The following is a 23,737-nucleotide window of genomic DNA, read 5'->3' as shown; positions in this document are numbered from 1 at the left end:
TTTAACATGTTATGGTACAAGACACTTTTATGTAACAAATAATTACAAAACACAAAAACAGATACAAGGTAAAAGAAATTTTATGTACCGGTAGCAAATTTACGATATTTGTGCATTATAGAAGGCCAAGAACTCTCATCGTTGCAGGTTCATCTTAAGTTCAACAAAGCTGATTATCATATTCCAGGGTATTATTTTGCATATGAATATTATTATTGATTTCCAGAGTTACACTTTTAACTCATAAGCATAAATAAAAGAATTAAAAACATTTGTATAGGTACAGAATTAGTACTACCCATGTATAATGCACATCCTTATTTTCTCCTCAAATTTAGGCAAAAAAGTGCACATTATACATGGCAAAATACGGTAAGTTATCAAATTTATTAACAAAGTTCTTCATAATATTCTAATATTATCCTTTTAATATCTATAGAATTTGTAGTATGTCACTTCTCTCATTTCTGATATTAGTAATTTATGTCCCCCCCTTTTCTTAGAGGCTTAACAATATTATTGATTTTAAATTGGTTTCATTGACTTCCTCTATTTTTTTCCTCTCTATAGTATTGATTTTTTTTATTCTTAGTTTTATTATCTCTTTTCTTCTGATTGTTTTGGTTTTATTTCTTCTTCCTTTTTTAGTTTTTTTAGTTTTTAAAATGGAAATAGTTAATTAAATACCTGTTTTCTTTTCTAGTAGGGCATTTAGTGCAATGAATTTCCCTCTAAGTGCTACTTTAGCAGCATCCCACAAATTTTCATTCTGTTGCTTTTTCATTCAGTTCAAATGACTTACTAATTTCTCTTTTGATTTATTCTTTTGACCCATGGATTACTTAGAAGTTTGTTATTTAGTTACAAGTATTTGGAGATTTTCCAGACATCTTTCTGTTATTGATAATACAATTGTGGTTAGAGAATATATTTCGTATGCTTTGAATTGTTTTAAATTTGTTGAGAGTTGTTTTTTGGCCCAGATATAATCTATTCCAGTAAATGTTTTATGTTCACTTAAAAAGAATATGTATTCTGCTTTTGTTTGTTGAGTGTTGTATAAATGTCAATTAAATCAATTTGGCTATAGTGTTATTAAGGTCTTCTGTATCTGTAATTATTGTCATTCTACCAATTACTGAAAGAAGGGTTAAAGACTCTGACTTTAATTGTGGATTTTAAAAATTTCTTCCTACAGGTCTATCATTTTTTTCCTTCAAAGTTCTGGTTTAAGCACATTCATCTTTAGGATCATTTTTTTATCTTTAGGATAATTATGTTATTTTGATGATTCATCCCTTTATCATTAACTGACCTTTTTTCCTTTGGTAATATTCTTTATACTTTTTTCTCTGATATCTACTTTATCTGATATTAATATGACCACTCCACCATTCTTTTGATTAAAATTATCATGGTATATTTTTCTCCATCTTTTCCCTTATTTTATACTTAAAGTGGGTTCCTGCATGTAGTATTTGTATGCAGGATCTTCTTTTTTTCATCCAGTCTCAACTTTTTGATTTGTGTATTTAGATAATTTGCATTTGATATGTTTATTGATATAGTTGAGTTTAAGCCTACCATCTTATTTGTTTTCTGATTGTCCCATTTGTTCTTTCTTTCCTTTTCTGCTTTTCTACTTTTTCTTAGATTATTTTTATGACACTATTTTGTCTCCTTTTGTTTATTAACTATAATTCTGATACATTTTAGTGGGTACTATTGCATTTATAATATATATGTTTAGTTTAATCACCTTTAGTTTTAGTTTACCTTCAAGTCATAGTATACCTTTACTTATAGTATAAGAACCTTACAAAACAATGTTTTTATTTCTTTCATCTCAGATTTTGTATTATCGTTGACATACATTTTACAGGTTTCCCCTGCTATCCAAAAGGAGAGCATTTCTGTGAAACCTTTCGTAAGCTGAAATCGAATAAAGTGAAGAATGAGTTACCATTAATTTATATAAAGAAAATGTTGAGTGTTCCCAGACCCAATAAATAACCTACCAAATCATAGCAAATAATATGTAAAACCTAAAATAACACTAACATATATTAAAAGTGGGAATGATATGCTAACTATACAGCCTGTGTAATGTAGAAATAATGTATGTACTATGTAGTTTTACGTACCAAAATCGAGAGGCCAGGGAGCTCACTGGAAGGCTGAGAGGTGATGGTGATGGTATGTTAGGCTGAGTCATCAGAGGCTGAGGTGGTGGAGGCACAGTAGACTGGGAGGTACGGGAGAGAGGGGTAGAGGGTTATCTTAACATCTCATCCTCTGAATCCACCTGGGCAGGCAGGTCACTAACACCTTCTTCTGTGTCTGCCTGTCTCAATGTCAAAGATTGAGGTTCTCTGTCTGCTGTGGCAGATGTGGAAATCTCCAGACAGGACAGTTTGCTTGACTGCTTAGCCTCAGTCACTTTTCTGTCATGCAGTTCTTGTAGACACTCAACACATCCTGCAGACCTGCCCTAAGCCTACTTGCCCTTTCAAAATTAAAGTTACACTTTTCTGTAATCATTGCAGCACTGTCAATTGAAACGAAAATCTCAGGTAAGTGCTTCGCATTCTGCTCCCGGACAACTTAACTTTCGGGCCATTCACTACTGTGTTCAATTTCGATTTGTATTTTTTCCTTTTGCAATTGAATCAGCTCATCATCTGTCAAGTTCTTGATCATGGGATGCCAAAATCTCTTCAAAATCATCTTCGTCAGCTTCGACAAACCCAGCCTCCTTAGCCAAAGTTACTATTGCCATATTTGTTGTTGTTGGTCAAAGCCTTTAAAATTGTTCAACGCTTTATAACACAATTTCCTCCAAACACCGTTTCTCATCAAGACTGTTAGTCTATCAAGAACATCTCCAAGTTTGGCGATTGCCAATTTTATACTGTAGTCTTTCCAGATCTCTTATATACTTTGGAGTTGCCCTCTCTGTCAGTGGCATTTACAGTAAAATGCATCGCATTTTGCACATTGTAAGCCTTAAGAGTGGCTGTTAGGCCTTGGTCACATGACCGGGTTGCAGCGACAATGACATATTTACTGGTAACATCACAACACGAATGTGTTACTGCCATACTTACTGCCAGGTGGATGAACAGCAGTTATTGACAATCAGAAGATACCTGTTATCAAGGTTATTTTCTCTACAGTATTTTTCATTGAAAGGACTCACGTATCCACTTTGTACTCCAAAAAAAATCACTTGGGTATTCCAACAAAACAGAACAGGAAGTATATTGTTATCAATGCCATTAAGTGCCCTTAGATTTTCTGAATGGGACACTGGTAGAGGCTTAAGGAGAGCATCACCCGTGGTGTTAATAGTAGGCATTAGGGTAAACCTGTCCTTCAATGCCTTTGGTCTCTTAGCCTGCTTTTCTTCTATCAAAATAAATGTCTTGCTCATCAAATTTTTTGAATAAGTTTTAGTTTTATCACAGTTAAACGTCTTGTTTATATGAATAATCACCTTCTATAATTATTTTCTTCAGTTCTTGGTATCTTCAGTAACAGCTAAAGCACTCTTTCCAGTAACCTTTAAGCTATGAAGCTTCCCCACCTCAAAAACCAATCAGATCACGCATGACTACTTTTAACTTCCACTTTCGCAACAATTTCATCATCATCATCATCATCTAGTGCTTTCTGTTTCAGCTTTTTTAAAAGGCTGACCAATTGCTCCTTAAGTATAAGATAACTTACCAGAACACCACACTTTGTACACCCATCAATCCACTCAAGCAATAGACTTTCCTTTTTATCCATTATGGCATGCCAACTAAAAGAGACCACTTTGCTACTAGCAGAACCAAAAGTAGCTTTGACAGCTTTCAAGATTTTTTTTCTCTCTGCATGTAAATAGTGCAAATGGTGGATGCTCCCAAGTTCAACACATGCACAGTGTTTCTATTTGTTCACCATTATTGAAATGCTTAATTACATAAGCATTAATTACAAATGCTTAATTACAAGTTTGCATTAAGTGTGACACCCTTAGGAATTCTCTTAGGCTTTTCTGATACCTCAGGACACATCTTGCTAATGGATGCACAAAATAAATCAAGATAAAGCACAGATGCTCACAAACACGGTTCAAAATTATGGCAACTTGATGCTGACATGCTGAGTGTAGTTGCCAGGGAAAGAGTTGGTGGTGCCACTCTTGCTGCTCAGGGTACTTACTACCTCTATAACGGCTCGCTGAAAGACAAATGCTAAACACAATTTATGCTTTTCTCCATTTCTGTAAAAGCAAAAATCCTCTTAGAATTTCTTTCAGTTAGCAAAAAACAGGTACTAATGTAGATCTTTCGTAAAAATGAAGTGTAACACAAACTTGCGAAAAGCAGGGGATGCCTGTATATTGTAAATCCCACAATACATTGTTATTATTTTTGCTTTAAACATTCAATTATATTTTTAAAGGATTTAAATTTTTTTTAGAGTCTTATATTTACCCACATAATTAACATCTACAGTGCTTTTCATCTCTTTGTATCAACCCAAATTTCCATGTGTATTTTCCTTCTTCCTAAAAGATTTAACATTACTTATAGTGCAAGTCTGCTAGTGTGATTAATTCTTTTAACTTTTGTGTGTCTGAAAGAATCTTTATTTTGACCTTGTTTTTGAAAGATATGTTCACTGGATAGAGAATTCAAGATTGACGAAGTTTTGTCTTTCAGTGTTTTAAAGATGTTGCGTCATTGTCTTCTTACTTACGTTGTTCCCAACAAGAAAGCTGCTGTCATCCTTGTCTTTGCTCCTCTATACAAAATGTAAAATGTATAGAATTTCTAAATTTCTCTGGCTGTTTTTATGGTTTTCTTTTTACCACTGGTTTTGAGCAATTGTATTATGATGTGCCTTGGTGTCATTTTTTGTTTTTTGTTTTTTTCATGATTCTTGTGCTTTGGATTCATGGAACTTCTTGGATCTGCGAATTTATTGTTTTTATCAAATTTGGGAAATTTGGGGTTATTATTTCTTCAAAAATTTTTTCTGTCTTCTTCCCCTCTCTTCTCTCACATGGATTCTAGTTTCATGTGTAATAGATTGCTTGAAGTTATCCGAGAATCCACTGGTGCTGTATTTTTTTATTAGTAGTAGTAGTAGTAGTATTTTTCTCTTTGCACTTCATTTTGGATAATTTTTGTTGGTTTGCATTCAAGTTCACCAATTTATATCTTTCATGTTTCTACTTAACATGCTTAATGCTTCTTCTAGCTCCTAGACCATATGGAATACAGTTATGAAAACTGTTTTAATACCCCTGTCTACTAATTCTATCATCTGTGTCATTTCTGAGTTGATTTCTTTTCTGAATTGACTGCTTTTTTCCTCATTGTATATTGTATTTTCTTGCTTTTCTTACATGCTTTGCTGTTTTTCATTTGATACCAGGCACTGTGATTTTTATTTTGCTGGATGCTAGACAGTTTTGTGTCTCTATAAATATTCTTGAGCTTTCTTTTAGAATGCAGTTAAGTTTCTGGAAACAGTTTGATCCTTTCATGTCTTACTTTTAAGCTTTGTTAGTCAGGATCAGAGTAGCATTTAGTCTAGGGCGAATTTTCCCCACTGCTAAGGCAAAATATTTCTTAGTACTCTACTGATACTGTGAAGTATGAGTTTTCTCCTCCGACTGGTGGGAACAGGAACTATTCCCAGCCCTGTGTGAGCTATAGAGATTGTTCCCTCTATACCTTCTGAATCTTTCCCCAGATTCCGATAGTTTCTTTGCACCCATGTGTTGGTAACACACAGCTAAGGACTTCAGGGAAACCCTCTATATATCTCCAGAGCTCTCTGGGCATATCTGTCATCTCTAGTACTCTGCCCTATGAACTCTAGCCCCTAACTCTAACCACTTTGGCCTCTCTAGACACCCAGGTGTATCTCTTCAGCTCAAGGAGACTATAGTCTCTACTGCGACCTAGAATTCTGTCCAGGCAATAAGCTGAAACAATTGTAAGACTCATTTATTTCGCATCTCTCAGAGATCACTGTCCTTTGTTGCCAGATTTTTAAATGTCTTAAAAGCTCTTGTTTCATACATTTTGTCCAGTGTTTTAGTTGTTTCAGGTGGGAGAGTAAATCCAATCCTGTTGCTCCATCTTGCTGGAAGTGCCAGTCCTCATGATTTTATTTTTTGGTTTGTGTTATTATGATTTTTTAAAAAATAACAAATATAAAAATGTTCCCCCTATACATTGTGTGTTGCTGGTACCCTAAGTGTTTATTTTAGAGTGTCTGTTGGTACTTTGGCCATGAGAATAAGAAATCAGAAATGGCACCAATGTTTTGCACCTGGTTGACCAGAAAAAATGATGATAGATTTGACATAAAAGATTGTTGGTTATAAAGAGAAGTGGATGAGTTTAGTTGACCTCAGATTAATGTTGAGGTGCTGCAGACTGTCCAGATAAATGGTCAAGAGCTCCAGAGAGGGAATTTGGGAATTCCTCTTTGAAGACTTATAGTAAATGAAATTTGGTAGACAAAGAAACAAAAAAGTTTAGAAAAATAAAAATATAATGGAGAGTATGGAAAGGAAGTTGAAATGGTAATCAATACTACCAAGATGTGCTTGCTATAAGTCGACTTGAATTTGACACTGTGTCTTTGCAACTAAGACTGAAAGAAAAATATGTTGTGTTCTCAGTTTTTCATTATTTGATGACTAATGATACAGAGAATTTTTATATAGAAGTTTTTTCCTAAAATTAAATAAATAGGAATATATGTGATGGGCTCTTATGTAATGGATATTGACAAATATAGTGAATAGTACCTTGAACATAAAATTACAAACATCCAATTCTCCCAGCATCTTCTTAGAAATCAGAAGGTATGTAGTCATTCATATCTCAGTGAAGATATTTCTTTTGATGGAACACTGGGAAAATAAGATTCTATCTTCTGATACTTTAACATAATAAAGAGATTGAATTTGGGAAATGTAGATGAGGTGTTTCTATTGGATTTTGGTTGAATTATTTGTTATCATCAATCCTGCATTATCCAGAGAGCTATATTAGGCAGTTTTGATAAAGTTCTTATTAGGAAACTTTTATTGAAATGCTGCTATGTATGCAGTACATACTGAGTGCTTCTTGAGCATTCAAAACAAAGCTACAACAAAAAATACAGACCTGCCCTCAAGGATCTGATGATATGTATAGTTCAGAGGGAAAACTTGCACAGGAAATGGCTGGAGAACAATTGACCCTAAGACCACATGTAAAAGTATATGGTACAGGTTAAATATGTAGGAAAAAAGAGCAGCATTAAAAATTAACAGAACTTCAGGGGAAGCTTCTTGAATGATGTAATTTTCTTTTAAGTTGAATCTTAGAAGGTATAGGAGAAATTAATTAGGAGAAGTTGAGGTTTGTTGGGATCAGGAAATCAGCTTTGAGCATTGTCTGGGAAGTCAGATTTGTTTCTTCATTCACTTAATATGTCTTTTGAGCATCTGCTATGTGGCAGCCACCAGCGAAACAAGTGCTCGGTGAACAAGACATCTTGGCCTTCATGGAGCTTGCATCTGAATGGAGAGACTGACCATAAACAATCACATAAATAAACGAACCAGAGCAATAACTGACCGTGATGCTACACAGCAGAGAGGTGATAGGGAGAAGTGATAGTGAGGGATTGAGGAACTCTTTAGATTGGATGTTCATGGACATCCTCTCAGGAAGTAACTTTTAAGCTGAGATCTGAATGACAGAAAGCTAGCTAGCTGTGTCTAAAAACAGAGGGAAAAGCATTCCAGGAAGAGGAAGCAACTCGGGCAAAGACCAGAAGGAGGAACAAGCTTTTAGTATATCCAAGGAATAGAAAGAAGGCCTACTCAGGTGGGTGAACAGAAGAGTGGCTGGAGGTAAGTTCAGAGAGACAGACAGGTATTAAGAAAATATATGTGACCCAAACATGAAGGTGCTTTGGACACAGCTTCAATGAAAACTAAGGAAAGAAACATAGAATTATGTTTCAAGGTTATCTAGTTATTACTCTAGGCCTGCTGAACATTCAGTATATCTTATTGAGTATCTACTGTGTGCTAGCAGCTATGGAAGACAAATCAGGCACATGTGTATTGAGAGCTGAGATGGAGACAAAGTTGTAGTCAGAGCTGGAGCAAAGAGACCTTGCTAGGAAAGGGTGATAATTTTGAAAAGGACCAGTGAATCAATGGATAGATCTTGAACGTTTGTTTTGGGGAGTTTGGATTTAAAATACTAAACAGGAGGAAAGCACCATAGGATCTTATACAATGAGAAGGTCTTGGTAAAGATTATTGTCGAAACAGTGAATAGAATAAATTGGAAGCCCAAGCAGTTAGAAACAAAGAGACCAGCTGGAAGAGTGTTGAAATAACACCGGTGTGAAGCAACAGACAAGACTGTTGGCAGTGGAAACAAGTGTGGGGCCAGGGCCCGGGACTTCAGCAGGTATCCTCTCTCTCAACTTACCAAGTGATTTGCAATGTGTATCTCTGGCTGTATTACTCTCTTACTATATTGTGGAATTGAGTCAACATTCACCATCTTTAACTTGTTCTTTACCTGTCACAACCTTTTATTGGGTTCTAAGTACCCTTTAATCAGCTTTTCCCATAAAATTTATTGCATTGCACAAAAATATGTTTTTAAAAGTAGTAGACAGCAATTAGAATATAGGGTCTTTATACAGGTTCATTTCAGTCTCTTTGTCTGCAGAATATAGCATTTCTAGTCTTTCTTGAGAGGCCTCAAACTAGAACCACCCAACTGAGCCATTCCTGAATGCCTGACCCACAGAAATTGCGAGATATAATAAATGTTTATGATTGTTTTAAGCCACTAAGTTTGGGGTAATTTATTATGCAGCAATAGATAACTAATATACATAAGTATATAAGTATATACATTGATATATACATATCAGTGTCTTTTACCATGTAACTGCGATGGCCTGTACTGAGAGCTGAGATAGAGACAAAGCTATTGTCGGAGCTGGAACAAAGGGGCTTTGCTCAGAAAGAGTGACGCTTTAAAAAAGGATCAATGAATCAGTCGGTGGAGCAAGGTATAGTTACATGCTCTTTAACCATGGGCCCAACCATTTGACTTGCTTTGGCCATTTGGAGGGTCTCTTGGGCCTCTGCTCTCACCATGAGCCAAAGATGCCCTGACTGGACTGCAGGCCCGAGAGGAGGGGAGGCACTTGGAGCAGAGCCTCACCAGCCAACGCAGAGACGTTCATTGAGAAGCGGAGCCACCAGTCTAGATTAGCTGGATCGTAACTGGCCTACACACACAAGGGCAATGAGAAATGTTGTTTGAAGGTAGCTTTACCTTCACTGAGTTTGAGGGGAGCTTTACCAATAGTGACCTGGAGTCAGATGGAGTCAGCCTGTGGGAACTTGGAGGTGTAGGCCAAGCCTGTCATTAGGGTTCTGAGTTGAGGGGTTGACTGGAGGCTTCTAGCCTGAGGACCAAGGGTCTGTTTTCCAGGGCTAGGAACCACTAAGTAACTGGAATGCCAACCCTCCCTAGGCTGGAGAGAGCAAAGGTTTGGTACTTGGAGTTGCAGGAAAACCATATTAAGGCTGTTCATGAAGCACCTACAGTGTTTTTTGTGTGTCTTAAAGTTTTTATAGTTTTTATAGTTTTATATAATCCTCGTATGAAAAATCTGCACAATCACTACAGATAAAATGATTGTAGAATCTGCTCCTTTTTGCTACCACCACCGTTGGCCTTTGCAGTCCCCCTGACTTGCTTTAATCTGTTCTTATGTTCCTTTCACTATTTTCTTGAGGTCTTTTTCTTTTAACACGGGCCGTGTCTTCAAGTGTGTGTTTGGGCTCATGAGTCATAAAGTCATGCCAAAGCCAGTTGTGTTGTCACCAACACAGTGGGTTTTGAATCCAAATATGAAGATGACATCCAGTGTGGTCTTGTACATTTTGGCGAGTTTTTCTTAAACTTCTGTCTTAGGTACTGTTGCCTTTCCAGGATGAAGGACATCGATGACCATTTGTTTCCACAGAAGCAGTTGGTTGGTCATGAACTTCCTGGGTGGGATAGTTACCACGTTGTTCATGATGGTGGTCGATCCTTGGCAGCCACAGAGGACTGAAGTGTTTCTGTGGAGACATTATAGTGCAGTATGCAAACAGAAGCACAGAATAATGATGGAAAATCCAGGGCTATGCAGACTATTCCTGTAAAAATGGATGATGGTGGCCAGGGGAGGCTGACTGGAGAACGGGAATCAGTGAGTTTGAATTCAAAGAAGCCAATAATCTTATTGAAGTACAGGGGAGTTCCTATTGAAAGTGTTCTTTTGTATATGAGAAATAGGAAAACTTTTATTTTCCTTCCTTTGAGTGAGAAATATCCCAAATATATATACATGTTAAAACTATCTTAAAAAGAAAACTTGTATTTCAAGAGGTTTAAAACAGTGAATGCTGTATTAAAAAAGCATTCAGATACTCTGGGGTGTATTTCACTGGTACGTTTACTCATAACCTGTCCCTCACACTGCACCCAAGGTATGTATTAACAAGCTAATAAAACATGCCAGGTCATGTTTTATTGTTTGCTGGGCCTCTGTTCAAACTTGTATCACTCACATATCTGAGACTTTAAAGATTCTGGCGGTGGTGATAATAAATACCTATAATTTTACTGACAACCTTGTTTTTGTAAAGTAGACACAGTCTTATTCATTACAAATAAAAATGTTGAATTTATTCAAATTTAAAGGCTATTAAGTGTGGTTTAAATTTGTTTTTAATGTATAAAGCATACAAAAGAGAATTTATGTGACAAATATATACAGTTTACATAATAAATGTAAAATAAAACACCAAGGTGCCCACCACCACATTTAAGAAATAATATTGTGTGTGTATATATATATATATATATATATATATATATATATATATATATATATATATATATAATTATTAACCCACAAAATATTTTTACTTAGGGGCGGCTGGTTAGCTCAGTTGGTTAGGGAGCGGTGCTCTTAACAAGGTCGCTGGTTCGATCCCCACTTGGGCCGCTGTGAACTGCTCCTTCCACAACTAGATTGAAACAACTACTTGACTTGGAGCTGATGGGTCCTGGAAAAACACACTATTTAAAAGTTTAAAAAAAAATGTTTTTACTTAAAGGAAAAAGCAGCAAATGTATTGTGAAGTAAACATATTAGAAATCAAATATAGGGGTATTAGGTTAGATATGCAAAGGTGGTAAAGTGAGTGTTGATACAGATATTGAGAAGGCAGAAAAGCTATTAATGACTGAGTAAGCTTAGTGCATATAATGGCCCTTTTGATAAAGTAGACCCTCGAGTTTAGAGTGGGTCTAGTTGGTGAATGTTTTTATTTGTTAAATGTTAAATTGAATTTGTATACCATTTAGAGGTACTCTAGGTCACTCACTGATAGCTATCACAGCAAAACATCTTAAAAGGCAGTTTATTTGCCTGAGAGATGAAACATCAGTCTTAAGCATGTACATTGTTTCGTAGAATACCATTCTGATCACAGGACAAGAATAGACCTTTCAGAAAATGAAGCCCGAGCCTTTAATTACCATCTGTCTGTATGCCAGGAAGTCCCACTTTATATATCTCCATCCCAGATCACTCCTGAGTTGTAGAGCTAAATATTTTGCTGCTTACTCAATATTTCCACTCGGAGATCTCACAAGCATCTCACACTTGGTACATATTAAGGCCGGATATATGATCTTCCCCTCCGAACCCATTTCATTGTTTTCTGTCTTCACAAAGAACACCACCATTCATCCAGATTCTCATGTCAAAAACTTAGGAGTCATCCTTAATACCGCTCCCCTCACCAGGCTAACCCCATAGCTGCCTTCTTCCATCTCCTGCATCACGACGTTGGCCAGAGCATACCTGGGAGGGAGCAGAGAAAGTTGTTCTCCTGAGTACTCTCATCAAAAGTCGAGTCTTCAAAACACCCACAAATTCTTTAACTCTCCTATCATGACCTCCCATCAAGTGGTGAGAATCGATGTCCCTTTCCCTTGAATCTCAGTGGGAATTTGAGCACGTCAACCAACAGAGCATGGTAGAAGTGACACTCTCTGACTTCTCTGGCTGGGCCATAAAAGGGTGTGTTGGAGTGCTCACCCTCTTGAAACACTCCGTCTGTCTGCTCCCTCCCAGGACGTAACCACTGTGCTGGGAGAAGCCACGTGGAGAGACCACAGAGAGGTGTTCCAGTCATCAGTCCCAGGAGGCCTGATTGACGTGTGGGTGAATAAGCCATCTTATTGGAAGTGGATCCCTGAGAGCTCAGGTGTTCCAGACCCTCCCCCCCTTTGAATCATCTCTAGCTTTGTAGATCTTCCCAACTGAGGCTCCAGACATCATAAAACAGAGACAAGCCACCTTTTCTGTTCCCTTTCTGAATTCCCGACCCACAGAATGTGTGCACATAATAAAATAGTGCTTATTTTATGCCACTAGGCTTTGGGGTGTTTGTTATCCAGAAATAGGTAACCAGGATATAGATCTCTCCAACAAATGTTAAGGTAATATGTTAACGTGATGGTTGTTAAGACTATGCTGAAAAGATGTTGCAGGAACCATATAAATATGTTTTCAAAACATCACTCGTTGAATCCTAAAATATATAAGAAGGTAGTAATATTAGCCAGCTCAGGCTGCCATAACAAAGTACCACAGACTGGGTGGCTTAAACAACAGAAATTAATTTTGTCCCAAGTCTGGGGGCTAAAAGTCCAAGATGACGGTTCTGACCGATTCACTTTCTGGTGAGAGGTCTCCTACTGGCTTGCAGATGGCACCTTCTCACTGTGCATTTAGCTGGGGAGAGAGAGCAGAGCAAGCTCTCTGGTGTCTCTTCTTATGGGGACACTAATCCTGCTGGATCAGGGCCCCACCCTTATGGCTTCATTTAACCTCAATTATTCCCTTAATCTAAATATAAACACACTGGCAGTTAGGGCTTCAACCTGTGAACTTTGCAGGGACACATGCATTCAGTCCATGGCAGTTGTCAAGAGCAACTTGTTCTTGTTTATGCTGTCACTCCCCCACCAGCCGCGGCACAAGCTGCAGCCTCGTTTCCTTCCCGTGCTTACCCCTTTTGCATGGTCCAAGGTGCCATCTTCTCTTGTCTGAGCTACTCCAATAACCTCCTCCTTCGCCTCCCTGTATAAAATCCTCCCATCTTCTAGTCTTTTCTCCACACTGCCAGGGATCTCAAAATGCAAATCTGATACTGTTGTGCCACCACTTCAATCCCCAGAGACATCCTATCCCTCTTGGGATAAAGACCAAAATCCTGAAAGTGACCCGAAAGACCCTGCATGATCTGACCCCAGTCTGTCCCTCCAGCCTGGCTTTGGACCATTCTCACTCTCATCGTCTGCACATCAGCCCCGATAGCCTTCTCTGATTCCTTAGACATGTCGTTCTCCTTTGTATGTGCAGTCCTTGCAGCCTACAACATAACTTCTTCATCTTCTTTATGGTGTAGCCCTCCTTTGTCCCTCCTGTGTCAGCCTGAGAATCACTTCCCCAGCGAAACCACCCCCCAAACCCCAGTCTCAGTGGCGTTCTTTTATTACGTGCTGTCATAAAAGTATGTGCATTTCCCCCATTGGAAGTATCGCGATTTGTAGTTATGTATTTGTTCATGCAGTTATCTGATTGTCGGGTTTCCCTACGAGACTGTAAGAACTATGAGTGCAAGGACTGGTTTTACTCACTGGCATGAGTATTAGAACAATGCCTCGTACGTAGAAGACATTCAGTAAATCTTGAACAGATAAATAAATGCAAGTGGCTAATCAGTGAAATGACTTCTCATATTTAAATGAAATGCCACTTTCTGCCTGTTAAATTTATAAGTAAAACAAAAATTCTGTTTAATGGCAAGACAGTCTCAAACGTGGCTGGTCCGTGAGTGCACGTCAGAAGAATCTTTCTATAAAACAACTTGCAGAATGTTTTAAGAGACTTTAAATTGTTCAGCTCTGTTGACCCAGTAATCTAATCATAGACACCATCTGTAGAAGCCAGCAGCCAAGATGGCCCCCAGTGAACCCCACCTAAAATTCCGTGTGTAATCCCTTCCCACACTGTGCAAGCTTGGTCTGTGTGATCCATAGCATGCAGCAGAAATTATTATGTGTCGCTTCCAAGATTAGGTTATGAAAGCTTGTGAAGCTTCATTTTAGGGTATGCTTCCACTCTCACTGTATCGAAGCACTAGCTCTGAGGAAGCCAGCTACCATATTATGTGCACAACTCTAGGAAGTGGTCCACGGGGCAAGGAACTAACACCTACTGGCAACAGCCACCTGAGTGAGCTTAGGAGCGGATTCTCCAACCCCTGTATATGACTGTTGCCCCAGCTAACAGCTTGACTACAACCTTATGAGAAGCCCTGAGGCAGAACCAGCCAGCTAAGCCATTCCTGGATTCCTGACCCTCAGAAACTGTGAGTTAATAAATGTTTGTTGTTTTAAGATGCTGAGTTTTGGGGTCATTTGTTATGTGGTAATAGATAACTAATACACCATCCTAAGGAAATTCTTCCTAAAATATTTTAGTTGTTTATGTTGGCATGTGTAGACTTCATATCATGTAAACATTTTTCATCTTAAGGAGTGAATTTATTGAAATGCTTTCAACTGCAAAAAAATGGAAAATCCAATTAAATATAACAGTAAGGAAATCCATTTTGCTCTAACTGAACGTGCAGAGGTAGTCGGTTATCAGGGGCAGTGAACGTGACGGCTCCATCACATCAGGGTTTTCTGTGTCTCTCTGCTCTACCTCCTTGTGTCCCGCTTATGATCAGGCTGCTGGCAGTTTGGCTGCAGTCATCCTGGGTGTGTTTCAGCAAGACGGAGCAACGTCCAAAGGAAACAGTCGGCGCTTGTACCTGGGTCTCTTTCTAGGAGCTCTCTGGCAGACTTCTGCATGTCTCATTCTGCATGCCTAGAATTGCACCAATGCTTATTCCTAAATTAATCATTGGCAAGAACAATGACCACCTGAACGAAATTAGGATTTGTTAATGAGGAAGGAGAGGGGAGTGGGTCCTGGGCGGGCGACTGTCGTGTCCACAGTAGGAAGCTATCTTATTTCACTTTTTGTGTAGCTCATTGTTCTTGCCTTTCTATCCCCACTAGCCCCATTTTGCTCATCCCGGCTCACCTAGAATATAGCACTTCACCCCTTAATGGATCTTGTCCTTCCAGTCCAAACTCCCTCTGGAGCAACTCATCTAAACTGCACATGTAATAATATAATTTCCTGCTGAAAGCAGTTTCCCTAGCACCCAAATAAGATCCCAACTTCTGGGCATCTTACTTACCTGACTTAGTCTCATCTTTCTTTACCTACCTCTCCCGCTGTATGCTTCAACAATATGAAACTAATATTGATGCAGTAAAGTCATCCCGTACCTTATCTTCCTCGCGAATTCCAGTTTATTATTCAGAACCAGGCTCAGCTAACAGTCCCCCACCACTGAAGCCTTCTTTAACCCTTCCTGGATAGAACTATTCATTCCCTTCCCTGTACTGTAAGCGTAGCTCTCTTTTCACACACCAAACTAGTTTATAACTATTTGCTGTGTTTCTCCCCTGCTGAACTTCTACTAAAGGCCAATGCCTAATTACAAGGAGTAAGTACTCATTGTAATTAGGCATTCCTCATTGACATACCCACAGTGCCTGCCATACAGTGTGTGCACGTGCACACATACACGCACACACACAAATCAATTGAACCACGTTTACATGGTATGGCAAGCACCAGCATACACCAGCATTTCAAAGCATCCCAAGTTGTCCAGTTTGTTCCCCTGAAAGAGATAGTTAGTATTCCCTACTGTTCCTACTGTGCAACCCCATCCGAAGTCTCTCTGCTGCCCTCTAGCTGTGCAATGCTCCCCCATCCCAAGGCTACCCCCGTTGAAGGATTTGTGCTCTAAGTCTTCCCTTCTACCTCCGGACCCCTCTTCAGCACAGTCATTCCCATATATCTCAGCAAGAACTGATAAGTGGGGAGGGCTGGAAGGGGCCGGCTGGCCCTAGACCAAAGAATTCCTGATTTTTAAATTCCCTGGCAACCCTTTTCTCTAATTTGTGAATAAATCTTTTTTTCAATACATGACTTTTATCTCATCTTTAAACTATCACAAATAAGTCTGAGGAATCACTCGACATCTTGGTGTTTCTGTAGCAGGACAACTTAGATCTTATTCATCAGCCTGCTGAACTATTCCTTTCTTGGAAACATAGATACCATCCAAAAATTTTCTGATATCCTTGTTGTTTAATTGTGAGTAAAATTTTAATAGCTTTATTTATTGTATAGAAGTACTTTTTAAAACAGACTTTAGTTACATACAGTTATCAAATGTTATCAGTTTTTCTCACATGATTTACATAGATGTAAAGTTTCCAGATACCTGCTTTGCTATCTCCAATGTGATTGGATTGTAAATCAAAGCAAATTTTTTCATCCTATTAGATAATGCTATTAAAATGGTATTCTTCTTTTCCCTTGTTTGGGATTCCTGAAAAAAATGCTTATGATATCTATTCTGTCTAATCTTGTTACTTACATACTACTCTAGACTCTTAGATCTTTTCACTGGGTATTATTAAAGGCTTAGTTTACTGGTTTAAAATGCCTTTTCGATTTGTAGATGAAACATGTCATTTACTCTTAAATACTACCTACTTTTTAAACTACAGAAGATATTTTGCATGTATTTCTATTATGTATTAAGCGCAGTAGTATCTAATTGCTGTATATCTGACACCCATGCCTGCCACTTACTCATGTTTGATCTTGGTCAAAATACAGTCTTGAAATCTCCTTACCTAAATGGGAATAATGATAATTGAGATTTTTGAAAGCTAATGTATAATGAATGTGAAAGTATCATTACAAAGTTAGCTCCCAGGAAATACTAGATTCTGTTCTCCCCCCTACTTCCTTATTATCCCTAAATTTAGAGGGTATTTATTGAAACATTCCTGAACTTGACTTTTTCTTTTTTTAAAAATAATAAGACTAGTAACCTGGGCTCTTGTTTAGCTTCTCAAAATAGCTGAAAAGGGCAATTCAAAGCAAACATTTAAAACAGTGAAGTAATGGCATTAGAGAGATCTGGTCTCTTATCAAACCCAGACTTATGCTGCCTTTATAAAGATATTGGTCAGAGTATGAATCTGCAGTAGGAAGAAGCGAACAGGAAATATTTGCATACTTTCCTTAAAGTACTTTTAACTCAACAGGTCGTCAGCTCTTCAGTTTTCCAAATTCTTCTTTTCTGACAATGTGAAAGGTAGAAGTTTGGCTTGGCAGGTTCTGGTTGGGACTTTGACATCTTCCTGGGTCAATTAGTTTGCCTTTTTTTCTGTGGCCATGGACAAGACCTTTAATCCCGAGCCACTGTGGTGTCATGTGAATGGGTATGTACAAATGTATTACTACTGTTAGAAAAGAAACTAGAAGTACACATGCCCTAGTAGCCGAATAGATGAAGTCTGACAATTAAGTCAGCAAAGTCATCCTAGAAAAAGTGCTACAGGGATGGCCGGTTAGCTCAGTTGGTTAGAGTGTGGTGCTGATACCACCAAGGTTGCCGGTTCGATTCCCGCATGGGCCACTCACTGTGAGCTGCGCCCTCCTTAAAAAAAAGAAAAAAGTGCTACATATCTCATTGCTGAATATCACTATGGTCACCTCCAAAGTACTCTCCTTGGGAAGCTATGCACTGAAGCCAGTGCTTAGTCCACCCTTCAAAGCAATTTTGGAACTCTTTTTCTGGAATGGCCTTCAGAGCTGTCATCGTATTACCCTTGATATCCTGAATGTCATCGAAATGTCTTTCTTTCAATATTTTCTTTATCTTCGGGTAAAGAAAGAAGTCATTGGGGGCCAGATCAGGTGAGTAGGGAGGGTACTACAATACAATTATTTGTTTACTGGCTAAAAACTCCCTCACAGGCAGTGCCATGTGAGCTGGTACACTGTCATGATGCAAGAGCCATGAATTGTTGGTGAAAAGTTCAGGTCGTCTTAACTTTTTCATGCAGCCTTTTCAGCACTTCCAAATAGTAAACTTGGTTAACTGTTTGTCCAGTTGGTACAAATTGATAATTAAAAATCCCTCTGATATCAAAAAAGGTTAGCCACCTCGTTGCAACAAGTTCGCAAACTTAATTATCAGATCTCGTATTACATCTGAGCAAAACTACAAGTGCCACTAGTTCAGGCAAACATTGTCTTGCAAGCTTCAGTTTTTTTCCTGTGTAGTTTTTGAACCAGCTTTACTTGAGCAAAACAGTCATGTGACAGTGAATAAGAGACCTACATCTTTTAAATTAATGTACTTCTGACAGCCATTCGATAGATATGTTGGCATACATTACCTTTCTGGAAAAAAAAATCCCATCAAAAATAAATATCCATTGAATGTATCTTCCTTTTATATATAATAAATCATCAATAAAAACTGAACATATGTAAGTTGATGCTGTAAGTATATCTAAATCTCCTTTTCCCTGACCATTCATTCATTTCACACCAATTCTATATATCTTTGTCTGATAATACTGATTTGGATGTGGTGATCAAACCAGTTTCTTAGTATTTTACAATTGAACGTTAACTTTTCCTTTGTGCACATGCTCTCTTAATATATACGTGGCAAGCTGATGGAAAGAGTGGAGGGACTGTTTCATTTGTAACCAAGTTCACAATAGATAATAATTTAATGTTCAGGGAATAAAATTTCTGACTAACTTAGTATCAGAATTATTAATTTATGACCTGATTAACTTATGGTAGCAGATTTCAAGGGACTGTAAATTAATTGTTTCTTGGATATCTGAATTTTTTAATTTGTTTCAGTGATCGTGTATTGCATAACTGAAAATATAGAAATGATAAGTAATAAAATGTCTTAATCACAATAAGGAAAATATCATGAACAAAACTGATCTTTGATCATTGGAGATCCTGCAAAAATTATTCTTAAATAGAACTATATTGATTTATCTATATATTTATATCCATATGTATGCAGAGGATGCCAAAAAAATGTATACACATTTTAAGAAAGAAACTGTATTAAAATTGTAATACTCAATATATGCCAATAACAAAAGATGGAAACAAGTCCTGTCTGACTTCTGCAATTACAAGAGATGCGCAAAGTGGTTACCATCAGCGTCTAGACACTTCTGATTATGGCAAACAACTGCTTGAGCAACGTTGACCAATGTCCACTTGTATACATGTTTTTGGCACCCCAGGTATATATGCCATTCCTGGACTGTGAGGTTCTTGAGGACAGGCTACTTATTTATCTTCATATCTATATTGCTTCACAGAGAACCTGACCCATATAGAACCTAAATAAATGTTGCATGAATAAATAAGGATGGCATATCAATCACATTGAGAGTCACATAAATTTTTTTTTTTTTTTAATTGGGGAAGGGGAACAGGACTTTATTGGGGAACAGTGTGTACTTCCAGGACTATTTTTCTAAGTCAAGTTGTTGTCCTTTCAATCTTATTTGTGAAGGGTGCCGTTCAGCTTCAAGTGGTTGTCCTTTCAGTCTTAGTTGTGGAAAGCGCAGCTCAGCTCCAGGTCCAGTTGCCGTTTTCTAGTTTCAGGGGGCACAGCCCACCATTCGTTGCAGGAGTCGAACCGGCAACCTTGTGGTTGAGAGGATGCACTCCAACCAACTGAGCCATCTGGGAGCTCAGTGGCAGCTCAGCTCAAGGTGCCGTGTTCAATTTTAGTTGCAGGGGGCAGAGCCCACCATCCCTTGCGGGACTCAAGGAATTGAACCGGCAACCTTGTGGTTGAGAGCCCACTGGCCCATGTGGGAGTCGAACTGGCAGCCTTCGGAGTTAAGAGCATGGAGCTCTAACCGCCTGAGCCACCGGGCCGGCCCCCAACATAAATTTTCTTAAATGTTAATTTAAACATTTGAGACCAAAAAATGTAAAATTTTATATTCATTACCTTTCCTTTTTAACAACTTTTTTGAGATGTGATTTTTAGTAACTTTATCAAGTGATACAATCATCACCATAAATCAGTTTAAAACATTTTCACACATTCCCCCATAAGGTCCTCATGCCCATTTATAGTTCCCACCCCCAGCCCGGGCATCCATTAATCTACATTTCAGATAAATGGAATCATATAATATGTGGTCTCTTGTGGCTGTCTCAGTTCACTTAGCTTAATGTTTTTGAGGTTCATCCATGGCATAGCATGTGTCAGCAGTTCCTTCCTTTTTATTGCTGAACGTCATTCCATTGTATGGATACATCTACACATTGCTTTTAATGTTTTTTTTTTTTAAGGAACACACAACTACTTAATAAATGCAAAAGAAACACGGTTCTATTCGTTTAGCAATTTGTTAAAAATTAAATACGGCTGAAGTGATTAAAAACTATAAAGGTGACTGAGACCCATAACCAGCCCTCAAGGAAACAGACAAATAAGCATCATACAAATCAGAGAGAAATTAAGTGCTATGTTGAAATATAAATAAGGTAATATTAGTCTAAAGAGGGAAGTATTTGGAGAAGTGTTTGAGGATGCTTCTCAAAGAAGTGATATTTGAACTGGATATGTTCAATTTACTCGTCAAGGAGTGGGAGTCCTTTGAAAGGGATAATATTTTTAAATTCACACAAGTGTGAAAATACATATTTTATCCAAGAAACAGCAAATTGTCTTGTGTTGCTGAAATGCAGGGCTCAAAGGTGATATTTTGATAGGAGATGGAACCAGAAGTGGAACCATTAAGTATTGCTTGGTACCAAAAAGAAAGGCCTTGAATGCTATGATACAGAGTTCATCTTGATTCTGTGGGCAGATTCTGTGGGAAGGCATTTAAGGAGAATTATTTCAATTCTTTATTGTGTCCAGTCTAGGAAGATTAGAGGAAGGTGGAAGGGAAAGAGAAAGATACCAAAAGAAACATCAAGATTCAGCAAGTATTATTGCACACCTATCGGGTACTGATAATTCAGCAGAGGGCAAAACAAAGTCCTTGCTTTCATGGAGCTGACAGTCTAATGAAGAGGACAAACAATAAACCATTAAACAAATAACTATATCAGGAGTCCATTAGTACCAAGGAAAAAAGGTGTAAAGCAGGGTAAAGAAACTGGAAATGATGGGTGAGGGGTGTGGCATTGAAATTTGATTGCACACCCAAAAGCAATGAGGAACCTAGATGTGCAAACATCTGGGGAAAGTGTGTGGTAGAGAATAACAGAGGCCTCAAGGAAGATCATGCCTGGGGTGTTTGGGAAACTGCACGGAGGCCACTGTGGCTCTATCTGGCTTGTATTTTTAAATGATCAGCCTGACAGCTGGGTGAACAATAGACTGTAATCTTGTATGTATTTAATTTCAAAAGTGTGTGGGTTATATATAGGATTAATTCCTGGAAGTATTAGGAATTAACACTGGGTCACAAGACAAATACACTTGTAATTTTGACAGATACTGTGAAATTTCTATCTAGTCTCCACCACCACCAGCCATGTGTGAAAGGCCTGTGTCTTCATAGCCTCACCAACATTAAGAGTGAAGCTGTGGGGACGTGGAAATTTTTCCATTGATTAGAAGTCCCCAAACCAAGTGCATTCTGTCAGGAAGTTCTAGGGGAGAATCCATTTCCTTGCCCTTTTCTGGTTTCCAACTTCATTCCATGGCGTGTGGTCCCATCCTCCATCCTCAAATCCAGCAGCGTAGCATCTTCAATCTCTCTCCTTCTGTCTTCACCTTTTCTGACTCAGACCCTGCTGCCTCCAACTCAGAATCCGGGATTTCATCATAACTGCAAAGTCCCTTGGCCATGTATGGTAACATTCACAGGTCCTGGGGATTAGGATGCGGACATCTTTTGGGGGGAGGAGTGGAGGATTCTTAGCTTCTCACAGGGAGATTTGCCATTTGTCTGTGATAGGAAATGCAAATATTTTTCCTTATTGTCTTTTGTCTTCTGCGTAACATTGTCTATGATTTTGTGGTTGGCCGTTTTGCTTTTGTTTTAGCCATTTGGAGTTTATCTTGATAAATGGTGTGAAATGCAGATCACTTTTTTTTTTTTTTTCCAGAAAGCTATTCAGTTGTATCAGCATCATTTGCTGAAAAGCCCAACTTTTCCCTAAAATATAGGGCAAGTGCTGTATCTAAATTACTGAGGCTTTTTATAGTATGTTATGATATCCAGTAGGGCTAGACATCATCGCTCTCTCCATCCACTGTTTTGGTTTTTTTTCTCCCCCCCGCACTGTTTTGGTTTTTTTTTCCCCATGGTTTTTCTGTCTATTCTATAGTTTGGGGTTTTTTTCCCATCAATCAGCTTACATGGGTTTTTTGGGGGTAGGGAGAGGGGTTAGTTTTATTGAAGTAACTTCATGAAATTGGATCTTACTATCTTTAAACAAAATACCCCTTTATATTAATTCAGGTTAGTTTTATTCTTTCAATAGTACTTTAACATTTTCTTCATATCAATTTTGTACATTTCTAAGTTTATTTCCAGAATTTCAATCTTTTTTTTCATAGCTGTAATGGAAGAAAAGACCCTATTTATACTTCTTTTTGATTAGTTTCTATGTCTGAAAGCTATGGTTAATATACAATTTATTATATTAGTTATAAATTGTATTAATTTTGTATGCTGCTACCTTACTGAATTACCTTCTTGTTTGTACTGGTCTCGCTTTTTCCCAATATACAGTTATATTGGCTTCAAGTAGTGACAGTTAAACTCTTTCTAATTTTTATTCATCTGCCCTTTTCTTGCCTCTTCTATTACATTGTTTAATAGCACTGGTGTTGTATGCATCTCTGTCTTATTGCTGATTTTAGGAAGAAAGGGTCATGTGTTTCCCTAAAGTATTTGCTGACTTTTTGGCATGTATGTGCATGCATGGGCGCGCACACACGTGTCATATTAAAGAAATGCACAGCTGTTCTTATTCAGCGTTTTTTTCCCATCCAGAGTTGAATTTTGTCAAATCCTTCTTTAGTATATATGGAGAAGTAATATGTTTTTTATCTTAGGTTTATTAATGTAATATATTAAATTCGCACATTTTAAAATATCCTCTCAGATTTCTAAAATTAAATGTTTTTATTTATGCCCAATGTTTTGTAAAGCAGGTCTTAATTTTATGCACTATTCCTGCCATGTGTAGTTTTTTTGATTATTACACAATGCTGTGTTGCATATTTGCAACTGTTGTCGTAAGTGGAACTCTGTTTTTGTTTAAAGGCTTATTCAAATTAAGCTGAGAATTTGATGTGCCCAGTGGGCTGAAGATTCCCTTCAGCATGGTGAAAAAGGTGGGCTGAATCTGAGCTGACCTTTTAATGGTCCCTTTTTAAGTTTTCTTATTATTGTTTTCATTTTGTCCTCAAATAATGGTAGATAGAAAAGGATTATGATATAGGCGGCAGGAAGTAAAGTATTTGGGTTAATTCATCCTTCTGAATAGGTTCTAAGTAGTTTGAGATTTCAAAGAATCACCCTAAAATGAATATTGTTTTATATATTTGCCTCATTATTCTTGTCCTCAGAAAGCTCACTGCCTGGAGCCAAGCTGTCCAGAAGGGTAGCCA

The 23,737-nt window shown here is 37.9% G+C and overlaps 1 protein-coding gene and 1 non-coding gene across 5 annotated transcripts in view; both read left to right on the top strand.

Annotated features, from left to right (window-relative positions):
* PDSS2 (decaprenyl diphosphate synthase subunit 2) overlaps positions 1 to 23,737 on the top strand; it is a 207,568-nt gene that overhangs the window by 143,620 nt on the left and 40,211 nt on the right. The gene's annotated exons all lie outside the window — the stretch shown is intronic.
* Positions 17,658 to 17,731, top strand: TRNAI-GAU (transfer RNA isoleucine (anticodon GAU)). The gene has a single exon. It is a non-coding gene; the product is annotated as a tRNA-Ile (tRNA).

Source organism: Rhinolophus ferrumequinum, chromosome 3, assembly GCF_004115265.2.
Source record: "Rhinolophus ferrumequinum isolate MPI-CBG mRhiFer1 chromosome 3, mRhiFer1_v1.p, whole genome shotgun sequence".
Taxonomy (NCBI): Eukaryota; Metazoa; Chordata; class Mammalia; order Chiroptera; family Rhinolophidae; genus Rhinolophus; species Rhinolophus ferrumequinum.
The sequence above is the reverse complement of the archived record's forward strand: the minus strand, read 5'-3'. Positions and strand labels throughout refer to the sequence as shown.